General features: G+C 49.8%; 1 protein-coding gene and 1 non-coding gene across 2 annotated transcripts in view; both read right to left on the reverse strand.

Moving 5' to 3' along the window:
- LOC120381727 (zinc finger protein 850-like) overlaps nucleotides 1-22,575 on the reverse strand; it is a gene marked incomplete at its 5' end in the record, with an annotated part of 427,702 nt that overhangs the window by 37,408 nt on the left and 367,719 nt on the right. The window lies entirely within an intron of this gene.
- TRNAT-UGU lies at nucleotides 9,663-9,734 on the reverse strand. Its single transcript has one exon. It is a non-coding gene; the product is annotated as a tRNA-Thr (tRNA).

The raw sequence follows: 22,575 nt of genomic DNA on the forward strand, positions 1-22,575 counted from the left end.
GGGTAGTGCCCGTTTCTTGACTACATTGGATCTGACAAAAGGGTATTGGCAGATTCCCCTGACCAAAGAAGCTAAAGAAAAGACAGCGTTCTCCACCCCAGACGGGCTATTCCAGTACACTGTTCTTCCTTTTGGGTTACATGGGGCCCCAGCCACATTCCAGCGCCTCATGGATAAGCTGCTGCGCCCCCATACTAGTTATGCAGCTGCATACCTAGATGATGTCATCATCCATACGCCAGACTGGGGAACCCACTTGGAGACGGTTGAGGCAGTACTACGCACCTTAAGGCAGGCTGGCCTCACCGCTAATCCTGCTAAGTGCGCCATAGGACTAGCAGAGGCTAGGTACCTGGGATATATTGTAGGAAGGGGTATAGTGAAGCCCCAAACTAATAAACTAGAAGCGATTCAAAACTGGCCCCGGCCAACCCAAAAGAAGCACGTCCGTGCATTCCTAGGCGTGGTAGGCTACTACCGACGGTTTATTCCCCACTTCGCCAGCAGGGCAAGTCCTCTAACGGACCTGGTGAAGGCTCGAGGTCCAGACATGATAAAGTGGACCGACGCTGCAGAGAGGGCATTTGTAGACCTTCAGACGGCCCTCTGTAATGACCCCATACTCATAGCCCCAGACTTTATCAAGGAATTTATTTTACAGACAGATGCTTCTGAGGTGGGGTTGGGGGTAGTTCTGTCACAAATGATTGGAGATGAAGAACACCCGATTCTCTACCTAAGAAGAAAGCTGCTCCCACGAGAACAGAAGTATGCAGTAGTCGAGAGAGAATGCCTCGCTGTCAAATGGGCCATGGAGATGCTGCGTTATTACCTCTTGGGCCGGCGATTTACTCTTGTGACGGACCACGCACCCCTCCAGTGGATGCAGAGAAATAAGGAAAAGAATGCAAGGGTCACCAGGTGGTTCTTATCCCTACAACCATTCCAGTTCCATATACGGCATAGGGCTGGATGTCACCACGGCAACGCTGATGGTCTTTCACGAGCACACTGCCTGGCGTCCCAAGTTGCACAACCCTATGGTGTTGAGCAGAGGGGGGGGATATGTGATGGAGCAAGGCCGGATGGCTACAGGAAAGTATTGAGGAGCATGTATGTTAGCTCCAGGCTAAGCAAATCCCTAGTACCATAGGAACCAAAATGGCAGTCGCTCCAGGCTAATCAAGGCACCTGTTAGAACCAATTAAGAACTTTCTAGAAGGCACCGGAGAGAGCTACATTGATTGGAGCACCTGCAGCCAATCAGAACAGGCTAATCAAGGCACCTGGAACCAATTAAGAACTTTCTAGAAGGTACCGGAGAGAGCTACATTGATTGGAGCACCTGCAACCAATCAGGTCAGGCTAATCAAGGCACCTGGTATAAAAAGGGGAACTCTCTCCAGTCTGAGGAGGAGGAGCCAGAGGAAGGAAGTGCGTATGAGGAGCTGGGAGTCAGAGACACAAGGAACTAAGAACTGAGAGGATGTACTACTGGAGGATTGAGGAAACACCATACAATCTAGCAGTACCAGACACCAGGAGGATCCTATGGTGAGGATAAAGAAGGTGTTTGAAGGAGGCTATGGGGAAGTAGTCCAGGGAGCTGTAGCAGTCAAGCAGCGGTTACAAGTAGCACTATAGAGACTGCTGCAATTCACAGGGCCCTGGGCTGGAACCCGGAGTAGAGGGTGGGATCGGGTTCCCCCCAAGTCTCGCTACTCCTAAACAGACATAGGAGGAGTTGATCCAGACTGTGGGTTTCATCCAAGGGGAAGACCACTGAGGGGAGGAAATCCGCCAATAAGCGCAGGACCTACTAGAGGAGAGGAGGAACTTTGCCACAGATGTTACTGCTTAAAAATGATCTGAGCTTAAAACCATGGACTATTCTTTGTGACAGGTATCCCACAAATTCCACCGACCTCCCTTGTTTTCTTTGTCTGGCATAGGGTTTCTAAATTCCACACCTGATGTGGTCTCTCAGCTGGAACGAGGGGAAGAGCCGTGGGTCCAGGACCTCCAGGGTTCTGAGAAAGAAGTGCTTCCAAGAGCTGCCTGCACAGGTGAGGACTTGGTTAAAGCAAGTCAAAAACTGTCCGTGAATACAGGAAACATTTGGGATGCCCTACAAAGACCTTGTGAGCTCTCCAAGTTCAGGATTGTTCCCTGCAGATGTGGAATAATTAGGCAGATGTCACTCATGGCTTCCCACCTATCCTGACTAACAACTGGCAGCAGTTCCCTGCCTGATCCCACTTTCCCCCCTCCATGTTCTGGTGAAATGCAGACCAAAACTGATCCCTTCCTCTCTCTTCTGGGGAAAATCAGCTCCTGATAGGTTTGATCTCTCCTGCACATATTTTGGTTTGTTCATCCCTTTTAAAATTCCTGTCTCTGAGATTTCCTTTCTCTCAGGCACAGGGAGTGACCTATGCCTGGATTCTCTCTGTCTCCCATCAGGTGAGAGGATGGTGCGTGAGAATGAGGAGCAGAAACCCCAGCAGGAAGATGCTGAGCAAGGAGCACCACATGGGACGTTATCAGGAAGACCCAAAGGGAATGTTTCCAGGAGTTGTGCACTCCGAGAAACAGTAAAAGCCTCTGAGACTCAGCAGAGGCCAGAGGAGAACTTCAGTAGCTACTCAGCCCTTATTACACATGAGAGAATCAACTTGGAAGAGACACACTACAAATGCCACGAGTGTGGGGAAAGCTTCAGTCAGCGCTCACACCTTATCCGACATCAGAGAATCCACACAAGGGAGCTGCCCTACACGTGCGCTGAGTGCGGGAAAAGCTTCAGTCGGCGCTCAAACCTTATCACACATCAGAGAATCCACACAGAGGAGACCCCCTACACGTGCGCTGAGTGCGGGAAAAGCTTCAGTCGGCGCTCAAACCTTATCACACATCAGAGAATCCACACAGGGGAGACGCCCTACATGTGCGCTGAGTGCGGGAAAAGCTTCAGTCGGCGCTCAAACCTTGTCACGCATCAGAGAATCCACACAGGGGAGACGCCCTACACGTGCGCTGAGTGCGGGAAAAGCTTCAATCAGCTCTCAAGCCTTATCACACATCAGAGAATCCACACAGGGGAGACGCCCTACACGTGCGCTGAGTGCGGGAAAAGCTTCAGTCGGCGCTCAAGCCTTATCACACATCAGAGAATCCACACAGGGGAGACGCCCTACACGTGCTCTGAGTGCGGGAAAAGCTTCAGTCGGCGCTCAAACCTTGTCACGCATCACAGAATCCACACAGGGGAGATGCCCTACACATGCTCTGAGTGCGGGAAAAGCTTCAGTTGGCGCTCAAACCTTATCACGCATCAGAGAATCCACACAGGAGAGACGCCCTACACTTGCGCTGAGTGCGGGAAAAGCTTCAGTCTGCGCTCAATCCTTATCACGCATCAGAGAATCCACACAGGGGAGACGCCCTTCACGTGCGCTGAGTGCGGGAAAAGCTTCAGTTGGCGCTCAAACCTTATCACACACCAGAGAATCCACACAGGTGAGACGCCCTACACATGCTCTGAGTGCGGGAAATGCTTCAGTCAGCGCTCAAGCCTTGTCACACATCATAGAATCCACACATGAGAGACGCCCTACACATGCTCTGAGTGCGGGAAAAGTTTCATTGAGCACTCAGACTTTGTCAGACATCGTAGAATCCACAGTGGAGAGAGACCCTACACATGCTCTGCATTTGGGAAAAGCTTCAATCAGATGTCATTCCCTATTAGATATCAGAAAATCCAAATCGGAGAGAACTGTAAGAAATGCCTTTATTAGGGCTTCCCAAAAAATTGTTTTAAAAAAAATCAGATTTGCTAATTCCAATATAGTGATCTTTGCACCATCTTCACTGTGGTCTCTCGGCTCTGCCAGATGAGTTGCCTGCTTCTGCCTTTTGCAGCTCACCCTTCTTTGGGGTCAGTCCTGTGATCTTTTCTATCAGCTCCTTCCCTTTTGACTTGTAAGAGTGTGTGTCCCTCCAGCCAGGAATTTCATCAGCTCCAGGTGTGGGAGAGAGGGTTGATGCCAACAAGCTACCCTGAGGCAAAAGTTACCTGTGCCTTACATCCACTAGGACTGTACATGGAATTGGGTGCTCAAGTTAGTGATTTTGGTGTAAAAGACAATTATAGTTGTAGAGCAGAAGCAGCCCAGGGAGTGAACCTATATTATGGGAGTAAGTAAATAACTTTTCCTTATCTACTTTCTCCACATCACTCATGATTTTATATACCTCTATCATATTCCCTCTTAGTCTCCTCTTTTCCAAGCTGAAAAGCCCTAGCCTCTTTAATCTCTCCTCATATGGGACCCGTTCCAAACCCCTAATCATTTTAATTGCCCTTCTCTGAACCTTTTCTAATGCCAGTATATCTTTTTTGAGATGAGGAGACCACATCTGTACATAGAATTCAAGATGTGGGCATACCATGGAGTTATATAAGGGTAATAATATAGTCAGTCTTATTCTCTATCCCCTTTTTAATGATTCCTAACATCCTGTTTGCTTTTTTGACCGCCTCTGCACACTGCGTGGGCATCTTCAGAGAACTATCCATGATGACTCCAAGATCTTTTTCCTGATTTGTTGTAACTAAATTAGTCCCCATCATATTTTATGTATAATTGGAGTTATTTTTTCCAATATGCATTACTTTACATTTATCCACATTAAATTTCATGTGCCATTTTGTTGCCCAATCACTTAGTTTTGTGAGATCTTTATTAAGTTCTTCACAGTCTGCTTTGGTCTTAACTATCTTGAGCAGTTTAGTATCATCTGCAAACTTTGCCACCTCACTTTTTACCCCTTTCTCCAGATCGTTTATGAATAAGGTGAATAGGATTGGTCCTAGGACTGACCCTTGGGGAACACCACTAGTTACCCCTCTCCATTCTGAGAATTTACCATTAATTCCTACCCTTTGTTCCCTGTCTTTTAACCCGTTCTCAATCCTTGAAAGGACCTTCCCTTTTATCCCATGACAGCTTAATTTATGTAAGAGCCTTTGGTGAGGGACCTTGTCAAAGGCTTTCTGGAAATCTAAGTACACTATGTCCACCGGATCCCCCCTTGTCCACATGTTTGTTGACCCTCTCAAAGAACTCTAATAGATTAGTAAGACATGACTTCCCTTTACGGAAACTGTGTTGACTTTTGCCCAACAATTTATGTTCTTCTATGTGTCTGACAATTTTATTCTTTACTATTGTTTCAACTAATTTGCCCAGTACCGATGTTAGACTTACTGATCTGTAATTGCCGGGATCATCTCTAGAGCCCTTTTAAAATAGTGGCGTTACATTAGCTAACTTCCAGTCATTGGGTACCGAAGCCGATTCAAAGGACAGGTTACAAACCATTGTTAATAGTTCCGCAACTTCACATTTGAGTTCTTTCAGAACTCTTGGGTCAATGCCATCTGGTCCTGGTGACTTGTTAATGTTGAGTTTATCAATTAATTCCAAAACCTCCTCTAGTGACAGTTCAGTCTGTGACAGTTCCTCAGATTTGTCACCTACAATTTGGCAATGTTTATGCTCCTTTCTAGGATTTGACTTCCACTTTTTAAAGGAAGACTTTTTGTCTCTCACTGCTTCTTTTACATGGTTGTTAAGCCCCGGTGGCTCTTTTTTAGTTCTTTTACTGTGTTTCTTAAATTGGGGTATACATTTAAGTTGGGCCTCTATTATGGTGTCGTTAAAGTGTCCATGCAGCTTACAGGAATTTCACTTTAGTCACTGTACCTTTTAATTTCTGTTTAACTAACCCCTTCATTTTTGTTTAGTTCCCCTTTTTTAAATTAAATGCCACAGTGTTGGGCTGTTGAGATGTTCTTCCCACCACAGGGATGTTAAATGTTATTATATTATGCCGTTTATTTCGAGCAACTGCAGTTATTCGGGAGAGTACAGACAGGCAGAGTTTCCCCTCCCGAGGTAGGTCTCGGTTAGATAAACAATTAAGGCAAGCATTTATACCTTTTGCGACATACAGTAAGGAGCAACAACTGTATTTTGTTTGTACATATTCTTTTCTGATAGCTTACTTCTCTCAGCAATTTCTGCTACAATCTGCATTCTATTCTTATCTAACACAAGGTCGAAAACCAGCGTCTCTTACAGTTCTTTTCCGCTCACGCCCTGCTTGAAGTCTCCGTTATTAGCTGTTAGTTAGCCTGGTAAATATCAAGTCCCTGAGAAAACACAGTTATACGAAGCAAAACGAAATCACAAACAGAAATGTCATTGGAAATTCAAAAATTAAAAAGGAAAATGCAATTCCCATCACTTCATTGTATCTGGGCCATTCCTGTATTGAGAGTACCCGCTAAGGGCCCTGTGTGCTTATGGGAAACCTGGAGGAACTCATAGCACAGCCTGGACATGAAACTCAACTGCTCCCAGGTGCCACAGTAAAACCCTTTCCCTGCTGTGATGTTGATGATTTTATGAAAATATGCTAATAGGTGTGAATATAATGTAACTGGAACATGCTTCATGCAAAAGGTCTCTTGTGCAGTATCATTACAAAGCTTATTATCTACTGTGTGTGTTCAGCCTATTTGTATGAACCGATCATTCCTGTATCTGAAGCTAGAAATATGAACTATAACTCTGAGGTCCTGTTGTAATGATGCAAAGTGTGGGCCATTAATAGTGGTTTGGACTCTTGATGGCTCCCATTAACCAGGACAATTGACTGGAGATGGCTCTGTCCTGCACCATCTGTGAGTCAGGCCAGGAACAATGAAGGCTTGGGGTCTCACAGGGCATGTGGCCATGTCACCTGGTACAGGAATCCATCTTAAACCTGGGGCTTTTCCCCAGGAGAGAGACAAAAGATTCCTGCCTTGTACCAAAGCTGTTTAAGGGGGTGGAACAGAAGAAAGATGGCTGCAGTCATGAGAAATCCCCTAGCTACCACCTGAGCTGGAACAAGGACTATACCAGGTGCAAAGATTGGGCCCAGACAAGAAATAAGTCTAGTCTGCAAAAGAAGCTTATTGGAAGATCTCTGAGGGTGAGATTTTATCTGTATTGAGTTTCATACTGTATTAGTCTTAGACTTGCATGTTTTTGTTTTATTTTGCTCTATGGAGAATACAAACTCCACAGAGAAGGAAAAGTTAATGCCTTAGAAAAATCTGTGTGTGTTAGAGTGTCTAGGAGCCACTCTCCTATAGCTTCTTTTCTCTGATTTCCTTTAGAAAATCTGAAGCAGGGAGCAGAAAACCATTGTCTTTTCTGAGGTGTGAGCTCAGGACCTACTGAGTATGAGACTGACATGCTGCCAACTATGCTAAGAAGGCCCAGGAAAATGTTTAGGCTCAGTGCATATAGGATCTTCCTACAGCAGTGACTGGAGCAGGGAAGGAACTGGAAGAAGCAGAGAGATCTGGTGCCCACAGACCTGTCCTGGCCTCTTTCTCAGCAGCAAAGAAATCAATTTGCCCTTCCAGTGAACAATCTGCTGGAACTAATGGCAGCACAGGGGGGATGTTTCTAAAGTATGCACCCACCTCTACATTTTAGAACTTACTCTCCTTTTTCTAGTGTAGCACTTTGTATATGAATTAGGCAAAACAAACTACACAGGTAAGAGAAACAAGGGCTTGAGAGAAAGCTTGAACTCATAACCCCAACAGATGGCCCCTCTGCACTAACCAGTTGCACCCCTGAAGATGTTTTTTAAACACATTTGGGAAGCAGGCAGTTATCAGTCTCTGTGGTACATACCTTTGCCTGGCAATTGAAAGGCTGCTGGTTCAAACTTAACTCAAGATGTGGCTTTTCAGCGATGAGACTCCAGTACATTTTAACAGGAAGAAAATCTCCTCTATTCTGGCTTTGCCCCATTAGACTCCTTCTGCCCATCTTCTCCCCCTCCCCCAGTCTCTTTCCTTCCCCACTGGGGCCATGCAGAGAGGAGCCCCAGTCACTCTCTGTCACAGAGAGTCTGTATCCCATAAAGGGAGGGAGGGGTCTCTCTAAAACATTGATAATGGGGAGGGGAGTGGTGTACGTGGTTAGGGGGAGACAGGATGGAGAGCTAACAGTGGGGCACAGAGAGATTCCCCCAGATTGGGGAGATCCCCTGCTGCCTCCCATCAGCCAGCTGTGAGAAGAACAACTGTGGGGGTGGGGGGTCTCCACATGCTGTCCCCGCCCCAACTGCCGACTCTGCCAACTGTGGCAATGGGAGCTGCAGGGGTGGAGTCTGCGGGCAGCAGTGTGCAGAGACGCCCCCGGCCCTCCAGCTTAGGGGCTGTGGGTTGCTTTCAGGAGATGCCCGAGGTAAATTCTGCACCCCTCACCCTCTCCTGCAACCCCTGCCCCAGCCCAGACCCCACACCTGCACCCAAACTCCCTCCAAGAGCCTGCCCCCCACACTGCCTCCTGCACCCCAACCCTCTGACTGAACCCAGACCCTGCACCCAAACTCTCCCACAGCCCAACCCCTCTCCCTCCCACAACCAAACTCCTTCCCAGAGCCTTAGGCAGGTGTGTGTGGCAGGTGGGGCAGGACTTGGTCCCATTCTGGGCACTACCAAAAATTATACAAACCTGCCACCCCTGTCCAGCCCAATCTTCTGCTGATGCACCTCAGCCCACACCCATGCAGGGTTTGAAGCTTTCATTGCTTAAATTCCAGGACACGGAGGGATTTCAGCTCCCCTTTGCCCAGAGGGAACCTTCACCCCACTCCTAACCAGGTTCTTGTCCATGGGATCACTGTAGGGGGGCTGGGTCCCTCGGTGTCTTTTCTCTGTCTAGGACAGGCCAGGGTGCAATAACTGGGGGCATCTGAGCACCGAGGACCTTCTATGGGGCTGCCATTCCCCTTCCCCTTCTGTGGTCCCATCTGCCATTGACTCCAGCCTTTTTTCTATCCATCGTCAGCACCATCTCAAGCCAGCAGCACTCGCCTCAAAAAGACAGAGTCCAGTGGCACCTTACAGACTAACAGACGTATTGGAGCATAAGCTTCTGTGGGTGAATCCCACTTCGTAAGGTGAATGTAGTGGAAATTTGCAGGGGCAGGTATAAGTATGCAGGCAAGAACCAGTCTAGAGATAACAAGGATTTCAATCAGGGAGGATGAGACCTTCTTCTAGCAGTTGAGGTGTGATCACCAAGGGAGGAGAAACTGCTTTTGTAGTTGGCTAGCCAGGCACAGAATTCCCACTCCATTCATCTGACGAAGTGGGGATTCACCCATGAAAGCTCATGCGCCAATACATCTGTTAGTCTAGAAGGTGTCACAGGACTCTGTTGCCTTTTACAGATCCAGACTAACACGGCTACCCCTCTGATACTCAAAAAGACAGTGTCCCCTGCTGGGAGTAAATCATTGACCCCTCTCCTCCCTGAGCACTGACTGCCCCTCTGTTTCCTTGCCTCTCAGTCTGTGCAGATGGGACCTTTCCCTCCAGTGCTGGAGGATTCGCCCTTCTCATCTACCATTGTCCCAAGCAGACAGCGGGTGGGAATCTTAAATGTACCGAGGTGACTTAGGAGCAGAACCCCCCCAGACCTTCCATGCAATTGTCACTTGCCCCTCACTGAGCAGGACTGAAACTGGTGGGCCACATCCCCTCTGGGCATAAGCAAAGCAGCAGGGTGAAAAAATGATCATGGAGATGCTGGGGATTGAACCCAGGGCCTCATACACACAAAGCATGTGCTCAACCACTGAGCTACATCCCCTAGCAGGTTGTGTTTGCTATGGGTTACACTCAGAGCCCTCCTGTTTCCAGAGCATCCAGTGACCTATAAGCTTCATGAGAAGCCCATTCCCCTCTCTGAGGACCAATCCTGCTTTCCTGGAGGTGACTTGTTCATAGGGGTCACTTTTCAGCAGGGCCAGATTCTATGTGTGGGGCAGAGAGAGTGGCTGCCCTGGTCTCAGGGTGCAGAGATACACTCAGCCCTCTCCCCTGCATTGGGTTGGGGGTGCGGCAATCCCCTGCTGCAAGGTCATAGTGGGGGATGCTGTGAGCAGCTCAACACCTCACCCTGGTGGCAGCAGTGGTGTGGGAAGCTCCAGGTATTTCTAGGATCTACTATTTCCACTTGCCTGTGAAGTCCAGCCTTCCCCAGCACATTCACTGCAGTGCAATTGGGTCACTGTTTCCATGGCTGAACAGCAAAGAATGGCTCCCAGTTTCCCTTCTATCGGCAGCAGGATTAGCCTGTGTCGGTGGTTAATGAGGTGGATCTAGTTGTAGATTGTTATTCATTCCCCACCTTGACAATTCACACAGTCCCTTTCCCAGGCAGATTCCCAGCACCTCAGTGATCCTGGTAGCAGGGTTGGGTCCTGAGATTTTCAGGGTTCTTTTCCCCTCCACCTGGAATGAACTCAGCTTTTTCCTCATCCCAGACAATCCATGAAATAGCAGCAGCAGCATAAAGAAAGAGGGGAGGGAACATTTCACGGCCAGGGCTGGATGTGTCCAGAGCCCCCTGCTTGTCCATTGTTTCCATGGAATTTGGCCCCCTGCTTTGCACAAGGGACAGAGAAAGATCTTGCTGTTCCTGTGTCTGTGCAAGGAAAATTGTGCTTCTGTATGAAAGAGAGGCAATAGCCTCAGGGTTAAGAGCAAAGGACAATGATGGGAAGGTTCACAATTGACTCAGTAGTTGCATACAAAGGTGCAGGTTTGGCAGTGACACTGGGAAATTCTGGCTCCTTCTCAGGCTCAGGGTGGCCACCCCGGTCTAGATGTAGAAGTTACAACATTTAAACTTGAAAGAGGGGCCAATTTCCCCATCATTTCACACCTTTACACCCAAACACGATGACTTTCTGAATGAACCCTCCTCGTTCAGCCAGAAGATCTTGGGGTGGATGTAGGAGTCACTGGGTAAAATTCTCTGGACTCTGTTCTGAATCAGGTCAGAGCAGAGGTACCTAGTGATCTAGTCTGGCTGTAAAATCTATAGATCAACACCATTAATATGAAATTAATCCTCAGAAACGGCTGTTCCCCACCCATACCCCAGCAAAGGGCTCTCCAGGGAAGGGGGCTGTTGAGGAAGGGAAGAAGGAAGACGTCCTTCTCCCCCTGGAGGAACTGGGCTCTGCACTTTGGACAGAAAGGAGGGGAAGGAAATGGCACACGATGGCAGCAGAACCTAAGAAATGAAACACAATAGGCTTATGTCCACACTGCAATGTAACACCCACGGCTGCCCCATACCAGCTCAGGCTCCCGTGGCTTGGGCTGTGGGGTGGTAAATTTGCAGTATAGACATCTCGGCTCAGGCTCAGTACTGGGCTCTGAGACACCACAAGGCTGGGAGGGAGTTTAGCAAGTAAAAAAGGTAGAATGGCAGTGGAGTATTACCCTGGTCTCAATGGCATTTCTCCATCGGTCTGTCTGCTCTGGGGCAGGGACAATAACACGTCCTGCTGCTTTTGTTATTTCAAAGGGCGGTTTAGGATTTTCATTCTCACACATGGTGCACAAAACAGGACTCAACCCTCCGTGCAAACTAAACGAGCTGCACACAGATTCTGGCAGCCACAATGAGCATTTGGTGTGAGAGCTCAGACCTGCCCCTGTCCCAGAGGGACGGGATCATCTGTGAGGGGACCGGACCACTGACCTATCAGCTCCTAACTCCCAAACTTTCAGTAACTATCCTCAGTGCCCGTGAGTGTAATTTAAACCATCAAAAGAGTCATAGTAGGCTAGACCATAGTCTGGACTTCAGGTCTGGAAAAGAACTGGCACAATCCATAGACCAGGTTGTTATATAAAATGCACATGGATTTTAACCCTTCACATACAGTAATGGGAAAGTTCTTGGTTCAGGCTTGTAACAGTGATGGAATAAACTGCAGATTTAAATCAAGTCTCTGGAGTCAATCCACAGCTGGGATGGGTCATTCAGTCCTTTGTCTAGAGCTTCAGTTTGTAGCAAAGTCCCTCCAGAGGTATGAAGCAGGATTGAAGACAAGATGGAGACGAGGCATCAGCCTTTTATAGTCTCTTGCCATGTGGTCTTTGCTTTCTTTGTCCCAAGGACACTCTATCCAGCACGTGGCATAGAAAAACCTTAGAGTTCTGTCCATAGGCAGGTCCCTGCTACCTTGCTGAGTCACAAGGCGTATCTGCCTTCTCTCAGTGGGTCAATTGTGTAGCTGATGTTCCTTAATGGGCCATCAAGCAGGCTAGGCAGAACTGACACCAACTTATCTGGGGTGTTCCCCAGAAGCAGAGCACAAGTTTGAACTATGGATAGAACAGAGCCAATACTTATAACATCAACTACAAAATGATACACATCTAGAGATGGCATCATTATAATCAGCCAATCAGAACCTCTCCATAGAACCCTTACACTACAACCTTTCTACAATATTGGCTGCAAATATAGAACAGTGGTCGCAACGGTGATCTGTACAGTTACAGATTATGTCAATAACGTCACAGGAGGTGACACGGCATCAGCGAGACTGATAGTGGAATACTGCCTCCAGTTTTGGTGTCCTCAATTGAAAAAGATGTTGTGAAACTGGAGCTGGGGCAGCAAAGAGCCACCAAATGTCCTGAGGGCTGGAGAAAAATGCCTTCTAGTGAGCTATTGAAAGAACTCAACCTGTTTAGCTTATCAAAAGAAGATTGAAAGGTGACTTCTTTGAAGTGTTGAACTGCCTTAATGGAGAGAAAAGATTGGGTATTAAAGGGCTCTTTAATCTAGCAGAGAAAGGAATAACAAGACCCAATGGCTGGAAGGTGAAAAGAGACAAATTCATATTACAACTAAGGCACAAATATTCAACAGCGAGGATGATTCATCACAGGAACAAGCTACCAAGGAAAGTGATGGATTCTCCCTCTCCTGATGTCATTTCATGAGGACTAGATGCCTTTCTGGAATGTGTTTGCCCCAAAAGTAGCTATTGTGTCATGCAGGAGGCCTGTGATATGCAGGGGGTCAGATTAGATGCTCTAATGGTCTCTTCTGGCCATAAAGTCGACTCATTTCTGAAAAACTGAGTGTAGCATTGGGAGCAGCATCTGATGTTTCCCTGTCTAGCCGGCTTGCTGCCTAGAACGAACGCTCCTTGAGTGGGGTGATCCTCAGGGAGTAGCTCAAACCTGCAAAGTGCCTGGCCAGGGGCAGGACATTGGCACAGCAAGGGAGGGGTGCGGCAGTGACATCACAAAGGCCTTTGGCAGGACCTCAGCCTATTGGTCCAAGGTGGTGGGGAGGTGGTGACCTCACAGAGAGATGCTGACATCAGCCAGGCAGGACAGGGGCGAGGGGCCAGGGAAACCTCAGAGACCCCTGTGGCTTTGCTGCAGCAAGTCTCCTTCTCCAGGTCTCTCTCTGAGGACTAAGGGAGTATTCGGGTTCACGGACGTGAGCGCCAGGAGGAACCTCTTTCGAGTTTTCTCCTTCCCTTTTAGTGATTTTACTAGAAAACAGCCGTCCCTGTTTAGAAGGTAAGAGCCTCCTGGAGGTTTGAAACCTGTTCAGTCTGATCCATCTGGTGAGAGTTGAATTCTAGGCATGGAAAACACGAGCTTAAGGAGGCAGAATTTTATTCCGCACCTGGGATTTTGTCCCTTAGAATCACTGGGGACATTGGGGTTTGTCCTTTTTGTTTCACCTTTTCCTCCATCCATCCCTCTCTCCTTTTTCTTTGTCTCTTGCTTCCTTTGTCCTTTCTCCTGTTCCCCTCCCAACACCAGGAGAGGGTGTGTGTGTGTGTTGCGGGGCAGTGCTCTGCAGCTCCCACTGTGGGAGGTCCACCCAAAAATGTGGGGCTGAAATAGTGCTTGGGCAGTGATCCCCACCAGTGACCTGGGCCATCCTTTGGGTTCTCTGGTGAGAACCCTCAGCCTCCCTTCCTCAGTCTCTACCCTGATTGGCTGAGCAGGGGGTTATTGACAGGGAGGAGACTCAGGTCCTTGTTGGTCTCTTTTAAGACCAAGGAAATAAGTCAGAACCAGTTCTATGTTTGATGAATTTTGCTGCTTCTCTACATTAATGGTCTCTGAGCAGTTCATGATTCTCTCAAACGTTGCAGTTCTCCTGAGATACTTGCTGAATAATTAGTGCGCACTGTTGTTGGTCTGGAGCTCATCTGTGAGCACTTTATTCAGGTCATTCAGTGTATGAAATTCAAGATCCGATGGTTAGATTGAAAATCAGGGCTTTTGGGTCCTATTCCCAGCTCTGCCCCTGACTGGCTGTGTGACCTAAGAGAAGTCAATTCTCCTTTCTCAGCCTCAGCTTCTCTCTCTTTCGAGTAGGGATAATAATGATCTGCTCCTACCTAGCTCAACACACTCCCTCTTCCCCAGCACACACACTGTCTCTCCCCAGAACACAAACAGTCTCTACCCCGCCACGCACACCGCAGTTGAAAAGCAGCTGGCAATCTAGTAAGATGCCCGTGGAACGGTGGGATAGAGAAACCTGCATCATGTGATGCTGTACCAGCCCGTGAGGCATTGCAAACCCTTCCCAAAACACCCTGCAGCCAGTTGCACAGTGGATAGTTGCCCACAGTGCACTGATCTCTGTTGCCATCCAAGAACTGCTAGCATGAATGTGCTCTGGTGACACAAGGGGCATAGGGAGGACATTCAATAGCTGTTTTAACTAAACACTTTAACTAAAGCAGCAATGCCGGGGGGTTGGTGGCTTCTTTGTTTCCTCAACTTGGAGTAAACTCAGCTTTTTATTCCATTCTTGATGCTTCATGGAATAACAACAGACGACCGAAGAAAGACGTGGACAGGGTGGGTCTCGGGAGGGGCAGAGAGGTTCGAGCGGTGGGCAGAGCAGGTCTCGGAGGTGGGGGCAGTGGGCAGGGCAGATCTCAGGGGAGAGGCAGAGAGGTGTGGGTGGTGGGCAGGGTGGGTTGCAGGGATGGGTCAGAGCTGTGGCGGCTGGTGGGCAGACCTTGTGGTGGGGGTGGAGAGGCACGAGCAGGAGGCAGGAAGGCCTTGGGGGAGGAGGGGAGCGAGCGAAAGGTGGCTCAGCAGTCCTCAGCCAAAGAGGAAGAGTGGGGGTGGGAAGTGGCCAAATAGGAGCAAGGGGGGAGCACAGGTGGGGTCTCAGAGAGAGAAGGGGGGGCAGTGCCATGGTCTGGGCACCAATGGGCCCCCCACTTCCAGGGAGCTTCCAGCGCTCACACCCAGCCTCCCCAAATGCAAGAGCCATGGGCCACCTATTCTCTTCATCTTCACTAACCAAGCCCCTCCCCAAGCTATGTTGATGGGAGAAGCCCTCCTGTTGGCACAGCGCTATCAGCACCGGGGTTAGGCTGATATAACTGCATTGCTTAGGGAGGTAAATTTTTCACACCCCTGAGTAATGTAGTTACACCGATCTAATTTTGTAGTGTAGACCTGTCCAAAGAACCTTGGGAGTAAAACTTCACCTGCTCCTCTGCTTTACTGAATCCAAACACCAGCAAAGCTTGTCAGGCCCAGATGGAGGTTGGCAGAGAGTCAGGTGTGTGCAGACATGATCCCTTCAGCAGCTGTAGGCACCATGGCTTAGCTGGCTAAAACCACTGTTTTGTATACAGGAGATCCTGGGTTCAAGTTCCAGTGGTACCTTACTGAGTTGCTTTTGGGGCACCTGGTATTGGCTACTGTCAGAAGACAAGATTCAGAGCTAGATGGACCTTCGGTCTAGCCCAGTGTGGTTTTTCTTATGGTTTAAATTACACTCACAGGCACTGATGATAGAGTTACTGAAAGTTTGGGAGTTAGGAGCTGATAGGTCAGTGGTCCAGTCCCCTCACAGATGACCTCGTCCCTCTGGGACAGGGGCAGGTCTGAGCTCTCACACCAAATGCTCATTGTGGCTGCCAGAATCTGTGGGCGATTCATTTAGTTTATGCCGAGGGTTGAGTCCTGTTTTGTGCACCGAGTATGAGAATGAAAATCCTAAACCACCCTTTGAAATAACAAAAGCAGCAGGACGTGTTTCTGTCCCTGCCCCAGAGCAGACAGACCAATGGAGAAATGCCATGAGTCCAGGGTAATACTCCCCTGAGGTTTTACCATTTCCACTTGCTAAACTCCCTCCCAACCTTCTGGGCTCCTGGAGCAGGGGACTGAGCCTGAGCCGAGACACGGACACTGCAACTTTACAGCCCAAGCCGCATGACCCTGATTAACGTGACACGGGCCAGTCGTGGGTGTTTCATTGCACTGGAGACGTAGCCTAATGTTAGGTCTGCACTGCGATTAACACACCCAGGGCACCTGTCGCAAAGCCCGGGTCAGCTGACTCAGGGTTATGGGGCTTGGGCTGCAAGACTATAAAATTACAGTGCAGACAGATGGGCTTGAGCCCAGTCTCTGAGACCCCACGAGGGGTGAGGGTTTCCGAACCCAGGCTTCAGTGTGAACACAAATATCTGCACCACAGTTTTTAGCCTCTCAGCTTTAGCTTCCTGAGCCCACGTCAGATGGTCCAGGCCAGCCATGCTGCCATCTTTATCCCAGGAGAGATGGACTCTAAGGGTACGTCTCCATTGCAATGTCAGCCCAGGGGTGGCACGCTGTGCTCAAAGCAGCACCCTGGAAGCCCCATATTCACCAGTCTCATATAATGATGATATGGTTTGTACAAAGTCTGCCTGGTGAGGTATCATTTCAAAAGTCTTGGTCTGTTGAACATTAATATTGTGTTGGATTGTGTGTGTAGCATTGGCTGGGACGTTTTGCTCTGTGTGTTTTACTGAGATGAGGTTGGGAAATGCCCCCCACCAGCCTTTCAGGTGTGACAATGGAGGAGCCAGACTCGCTGCTGGCCCATTAAAGGGATCCACACTCCCAAGGACTATCCCAGGAACCGTGTACAATGCAGACGTCTCCGAGATAGCACAGCGACAATGGGCACTGCTTGACTCACATCCTAGCAAAGGTAATTCCTAGCCAGTTGGAAGAAAGGGGGGGTAGAGACATGAATTGGCCTCTCTCCCCCACAACTCAACACCTGTAAACACATCTGGAGGACAAACACTGTTAGGTGTGAGAAGTATAAACTGTTCAATATGTTCAGTTAGTTGGTTAATAAGATGTTTATGAAGTAAATGGAAATTTAATGTGGATAAATGTAAAGTAATGCATATTGGAAAAAATAACCCCAACTATACATACAACATGATGGGGGCTAATTTAGCTACGACGAGTCAGGAAAAAGATCTTGGAGTCATCGTGGATAGTTCTCCGAAGATGTCCACGCAGTGTGCAGAGGCGGTCAAAAAAGCAAACAGGATGTTAGGAATCATTAAAAAGGGGATAGAGAATAAGACTGAGAATATATTATTGCCCTTATATAAATCCATGGTACGCCCACATCTCGAATACTGTGTACAGATGTGGTCTCCTCACCTCAAAAAAGATATTCTAGCACTAGAAAAGGTTCAGAAAAGGGCAACTAAAATGATTAGGGGTTTAGAGAGGGTCCCATATGAGGAAAGATTAAAGAGGCTAGGACTCTTCAGCTTGGAAAAGAGAAGACTAAGGGGGGATATGATAGAGGTATATAAAATCATGAGTGATGTTGAGAAAGTGGATAAGGAAAAGTTATTTACTTATTCCCATAATACAAGAACTAGGGGTCACCAAATGAAATTAATAGGCAGCAGGTTTAAAACAAATAAAAGGAAGTTCTTCTTCACGCAGCGCACAGTCAACTTGTGGAACTCCTTACCTGAGGAGGTTTTGAAGGCTAGGACTATAACAATGTTTAAAAGGGGACTGGATAAATTCATGGTGGCTAAGTCCATAAATGACTATTAGCCAGGATGGGTAAGAATGGTGTCCCTAGCCTCTGTTCGTCAGAGGATGGAGATGGATGGCAGGAGAGAGATCACTTGATCATTGCCTGTTAGGTTCACTTCCTCTGGGACACCTGGCATTGGCCACTGTCGGTAGACAGATACTGGGCTAGATGGACCCTTTGGTCTGACCCGGTACGGCCGTTCTTATGTTCTTATGTTAAATCACTGGCTTTAAAATAAGATCCAATCTGGAGCATATGAACTATTGACCCCTAGACTCCATCTCTGAGAGGGGACTTGTTTACCATCAGGACACAGGCTCAAACCAGTCCAAACCGGTTTTTCCCGCCAAAACCAGCCCTCAGCGTTCCATCTCCTCAGCACTTTTCCCGCCACAGAAGTGATATAAGGACGGGCTCAGCGCCTGCGCGGGGCCGCCCCCCCCAGCGACGGCCCCTCCACGGTCGGGTCTTCCCAGCGCTCCCGAGCCGGAGAGTGACGAGCCCCCTCGGTCCCGCCGTGAGACTGAGGAGCAGGAGGCCTGTCACCCCCATTCCTGCCGTCCTGCATCCCTGGTGTCCAGCCTCCCACAGGGCCTCCCTGCCAGCGACGAAACCCACCCGTCGTCTGGACGCCCCAGTGCTCCTCCTCAACGGCTCTAAACCAGCCAGCGAGTGGAAGGTCCTGGGCCTCGCGCCGGCCCGTGGGACCCGCTGCACCTGCACAGGGGGGAAAGGTTTCTGTGCTGGGACATCGTTTAGTGTTTTCCGGTTTCCAAGGGAGGGTTTCTGGGCCTGAGTGTTAAGCTCCCAAAGCCAGTCGCTGTTTGATTGGATTCATTAAGTTTGCATTTTCCCTTCTTCCCCCAGTTTTCTGTACCTTTACCCTGACTACACTGACCTTTGTTTGTGCCAAACCCCCTTGTTGCCTCTTTATTGTATTTACAGCTCACAAGGAGGGAGGCTAAATCCACTGGTGATAGAGACAGGAGGGAGTCGAGTTTGTATCTCCTGAGAAAAGGGGCATTTTCCTTTCCTATTTCTCCCCTGCCACTTCTAACGTTTTCCTTTGAAGCGCTGCCTTATTCCCCTGGAGGTCACAGAGGGGACGTGGCACCTTCCCCTCTGAGAGTGAGATATTGGCTCGGCTCTTTCTTTACGCTGCTGCTGTTAGTCCATGAAACATCAGGGATGGATGCAAGGCTGAGCTCATGCACCAACCCCCTGAAACATTTCAGTGGCCCAGAGAAATCCTGCCCCCGGCTATTGGCATCATCTGGTGGCCTCTGGGTGACTGGGCAGTGCTAAGATGTAGCCACTTCTGGGGTGGATCCAGGGTGGCCATTATTTCCTAGTGACAGGCATGAACATTTCTTACCTATTTTGTACCTCTAGGTTTTCCATTCTCCTGTTAAAGAAGCATCCCCCAGGGCTCCCTCTGCCTGTGTGACTGGCCAGCAGGGGGCGGTGGTCACTTTCTATCCACTTCTCAGGCACTGTGAGGTAACAGTGTTGCTGGGTGGGGGTGGGGCTGTGGGGGGAGATAGCAGCTGAAGGGGGATTGTGGCGGGGGGAGGCCTCTGGGTGGCTGGGCAGGGGGTACCCTAGTTAGGTTGGTGGGTTCTGGAGATTTGGGGTTTCAGGGGGTGGTTGTGATGTGCCCAGCCCTGAGGCTGTGGGTCCTGGAGGTGGGTATCGCTGGGGGCCTGGTGGCTGCAGAACAGCCGGGGTGGGCGTCTCTTGGGGAGGCGGGACAGGGGGTTAGAGGGAGCCTGGTGCTGTGCCAGGGGCTCTGTCTGGGCTTCCCCCACAGACTCCTGGGATCGCTGCTGTGCCCAGTGCACAGAGTGTGTGTGGGAGAATCCCCGGCGCTAGGCCAGGGGGTGCCCCTGTAAAGCACCAGGGGATCCCGCAGGGGGGAGGGGGTGCCAGGCAAAGGGCAGGGCAGATCCTGCTGGAGGGCGGGGGGGGGGGATCCTAGGCAGGCAGTGAGGGACTGAGTTCCCAGTGGGGGTCCCTTTTGGGGGGGTCTCTGGCTGTTGTGGTCTCTTGGTGGGGGGAACCTTTTGGGATTCCCAACCTGGCAATGAAGGTCTGGTGAGGGTTCTCTGGCCGGTGGGGCTCTGAGGGGTATCTGAGCTCCCTGGCCAGGGACTCTGGGGGCTGGGTCCCAGGGAGTATCTGGGGGGGGGCTGGCTGGGGCTCTAGGGACTGCTCCTGACCCCTCTTCTTCTCCCTGATTAGCTTATGCCAGAATCCTGGCTCCAAGCACTGCCCGACATTCCCTGGCCAGGCCCAGTCACTGTGATAACTTTCTAGCCACTTATCAGACACTGTGAGGTGAAATCACAGATTTTTGCTCTGCTCCCCTCTTGAAAACTGCAGGAACTTCCAGTTCCATGGTCCTAGATTGTCCAGTCCTTGTCCTGGATCTGGGGGTGAGGGAGGAGGGAAGGGAGTCAGCGCTGCCACACAATGGTCTCTTCCACAGCATTCTGGACTCATTCTTTCTGAACTCTGGTTTCATTGAGACCATTGTTAATCCAGAGTCACTGTATGGAAAGACAAGGAGTGACTCCGGATCGACAGTGGGGCAAATGTGATCAGCAATTCTCCCTGTGAGGAGGGGCTCTCATTAGCTGCTCTCCCCAGAGAGCTAAAGGAGGGAAGCTGCTCAAACGCTCTGTCCCTCTCTGCTCAGGATATTGGGGTTCAGCTTCCTGGGTCAGATGCTGCAGCCTCCATTGTGATTGGGGAGACCAGGCTTAGCAGCTGCTGCTCCCCCAGCAGGGTTCTGTGCTGGGAAGTGACCTGAATTAAAGCTGCTTCTCTGCCTGGCCCAGGGGATGACTTTCTCCAGCTGGTCCTAGCCCCCTAGGGCAGCCCTGGGCCCTGTTAATACTAAATTCTGAGCCAGAGTCTCCAGGTAACTGAAAGACCTCAGGGAAAGTGCTGGGGACTGGCAAGAAAGTGACTCTGCACAAACAGCCCCTCCTCATTTCTCCTCCCAGTAGCAATTGCCAGGAGAAAATCCAGCCCTGGGAGAGCAAAGCCCCCAGGAATGGGACTGTCCCAGCCAGAGGGGCAGGGAGAGAGGACGGGAAGGAGAGACTGAAAGGGGCAGCGGTAGAAATGAGTGGGGAGAGATTTCCAGCTCTCTAGTCCGCCCAGACACATGTATTGCTGCATCTCTGGGCAGAACCACTTTCCAGTGGACAAAACAAGGATCAGACAGAGGAAAAGCCAGTTCCTGACTCCATATTCCCCCTGCTGGGGTGTGGCTGCCGTGGGGTCAGTGTCCGAGGGAATCCCCCACAGTGACTCCTTTGGTTTCTAGCCTTGTGTTCAGAGACTTTGTTAGGGGGTGAGGGGAGGGAGAAGGGAGGTTAAAAATGTGTCTGGGCTTAGCCTGGCAGGAGGGGCCAGGTCTACATTGTAATAAACAGATTGAGCATTTCCCAGCATGGCAGGATCTAGGGTGTCTATCTGCAGGGAAAGGGCCTGGGGGAATTCTGATGTGAAATTAACTAAAACTGGTTCTGAAACGCCCACAACTGCCCTTCTCCCCCAGACAGGCTGCAGAATGACGTCCATGTTTTGCTCCAGCTCATCCCAGCCTGGCGTGGGACAGGGAAGAGAAATGGCTGCAGTGGAGCCAACTCAGGTAGAGATTATCGGGAGGTTGCTGGTGGGTTCCTGCTGGAGGAGAGGGACAGCAAATACACCGGAGATGGGAAGGTTTGCACAGTCTGGTTTGGAGGTTGGAGCGGGGTAGGAAATGCACAGGGTGGGGAAAGCAGGAGGCCAGGGTGTGGCAAATCCGCTGGGAGTTATTTAATAAGTGGCCTAGATTCTAGGAACAGACCCAGGAGGTTGGGAGGTGGAAATGCCCTGATTTGTGAAGAAAGAAAATAGCCCACCTACATGGAGCTGGTAAAACTGACCAGACTCATAGTGCTGGAGCCTGAGCTCACTAACCAGCGGCTGCTGTGAGATATGAAGGGGGCACCCATGAGTCAGGCTTATTGGAGCTGCCTCTCCCTTCATATCCTGCTCCTCACAATGAGGAGGTTATTGGGCTTCCTACCAGGGAGCTCTCCCTGGACCCTACTAGGTGCTCCAACTCCTGAATCAGTCAGTGGCTAGTAGGTGTGTGATGGATCTGCTGGGAGAGACAAGGGGCTCTCTCTTTGTCCCCTCACCCTGGTATTTGCTGGATACGCTGAGCGGGGTGGGGGTGGGACTCTGTTGAGTGGGCTTCACCCAGAGCTTCCATTTGATTGGCTGCTCTCTGCCACAAATAGTGGGGCTGTGAGTGGGGAAAGAGGTCCTGAGTGTTGGACTCTTGCTCTTTCAGGGGCCGGTGACCTTCGAGGAGGTGGCTGTGCATTTCACCAGGGAAGAGTGGGCTCTGCTGGACCCCGCTCAGAGAGCCCTCTACTGGGATGTCATGGAGGAGAACTATGAGACTGTGACCTCGCTGGGTAAGGGTTCCTGTCCCCTCGGTTCTTGGAAGGGGAAATGAAGAGTTAAGGTTCACGCCAGCCCCACAATGCCACCTCTACTCTGTCCTGTTTCTGCATCACCCCAATATGCCAGTGACACACACACTACCAGAGACCCTCCCATGCTGCAGAACACTTCGGAAACACAGCAGAGGAGCAATATCACACAGTGTCAAATAGCTCCTCTTTACTCAAGTAAAACTGGGGGTTAGGTCCAGCATAACGAACAGAAGCTTCCTACCCCCGGCCTTCTCTCAAACCCTGAGCCTTCTCTA

Source organism: Mauremys reevesii, linkage group 14 (assembly GCF_016161935.1).
Source record: "Mauremys reevesii isolate NIE-2019 linkage group 14, ASM1616193v1, whole genome shotgun sequence".
Classification (NCBI taxonomy): domain Eukaryota; kingdom Metazoa; phylum Chordata; order Testudines; family Geoemydidae; genus Mauremys; species Mauremys reevesii.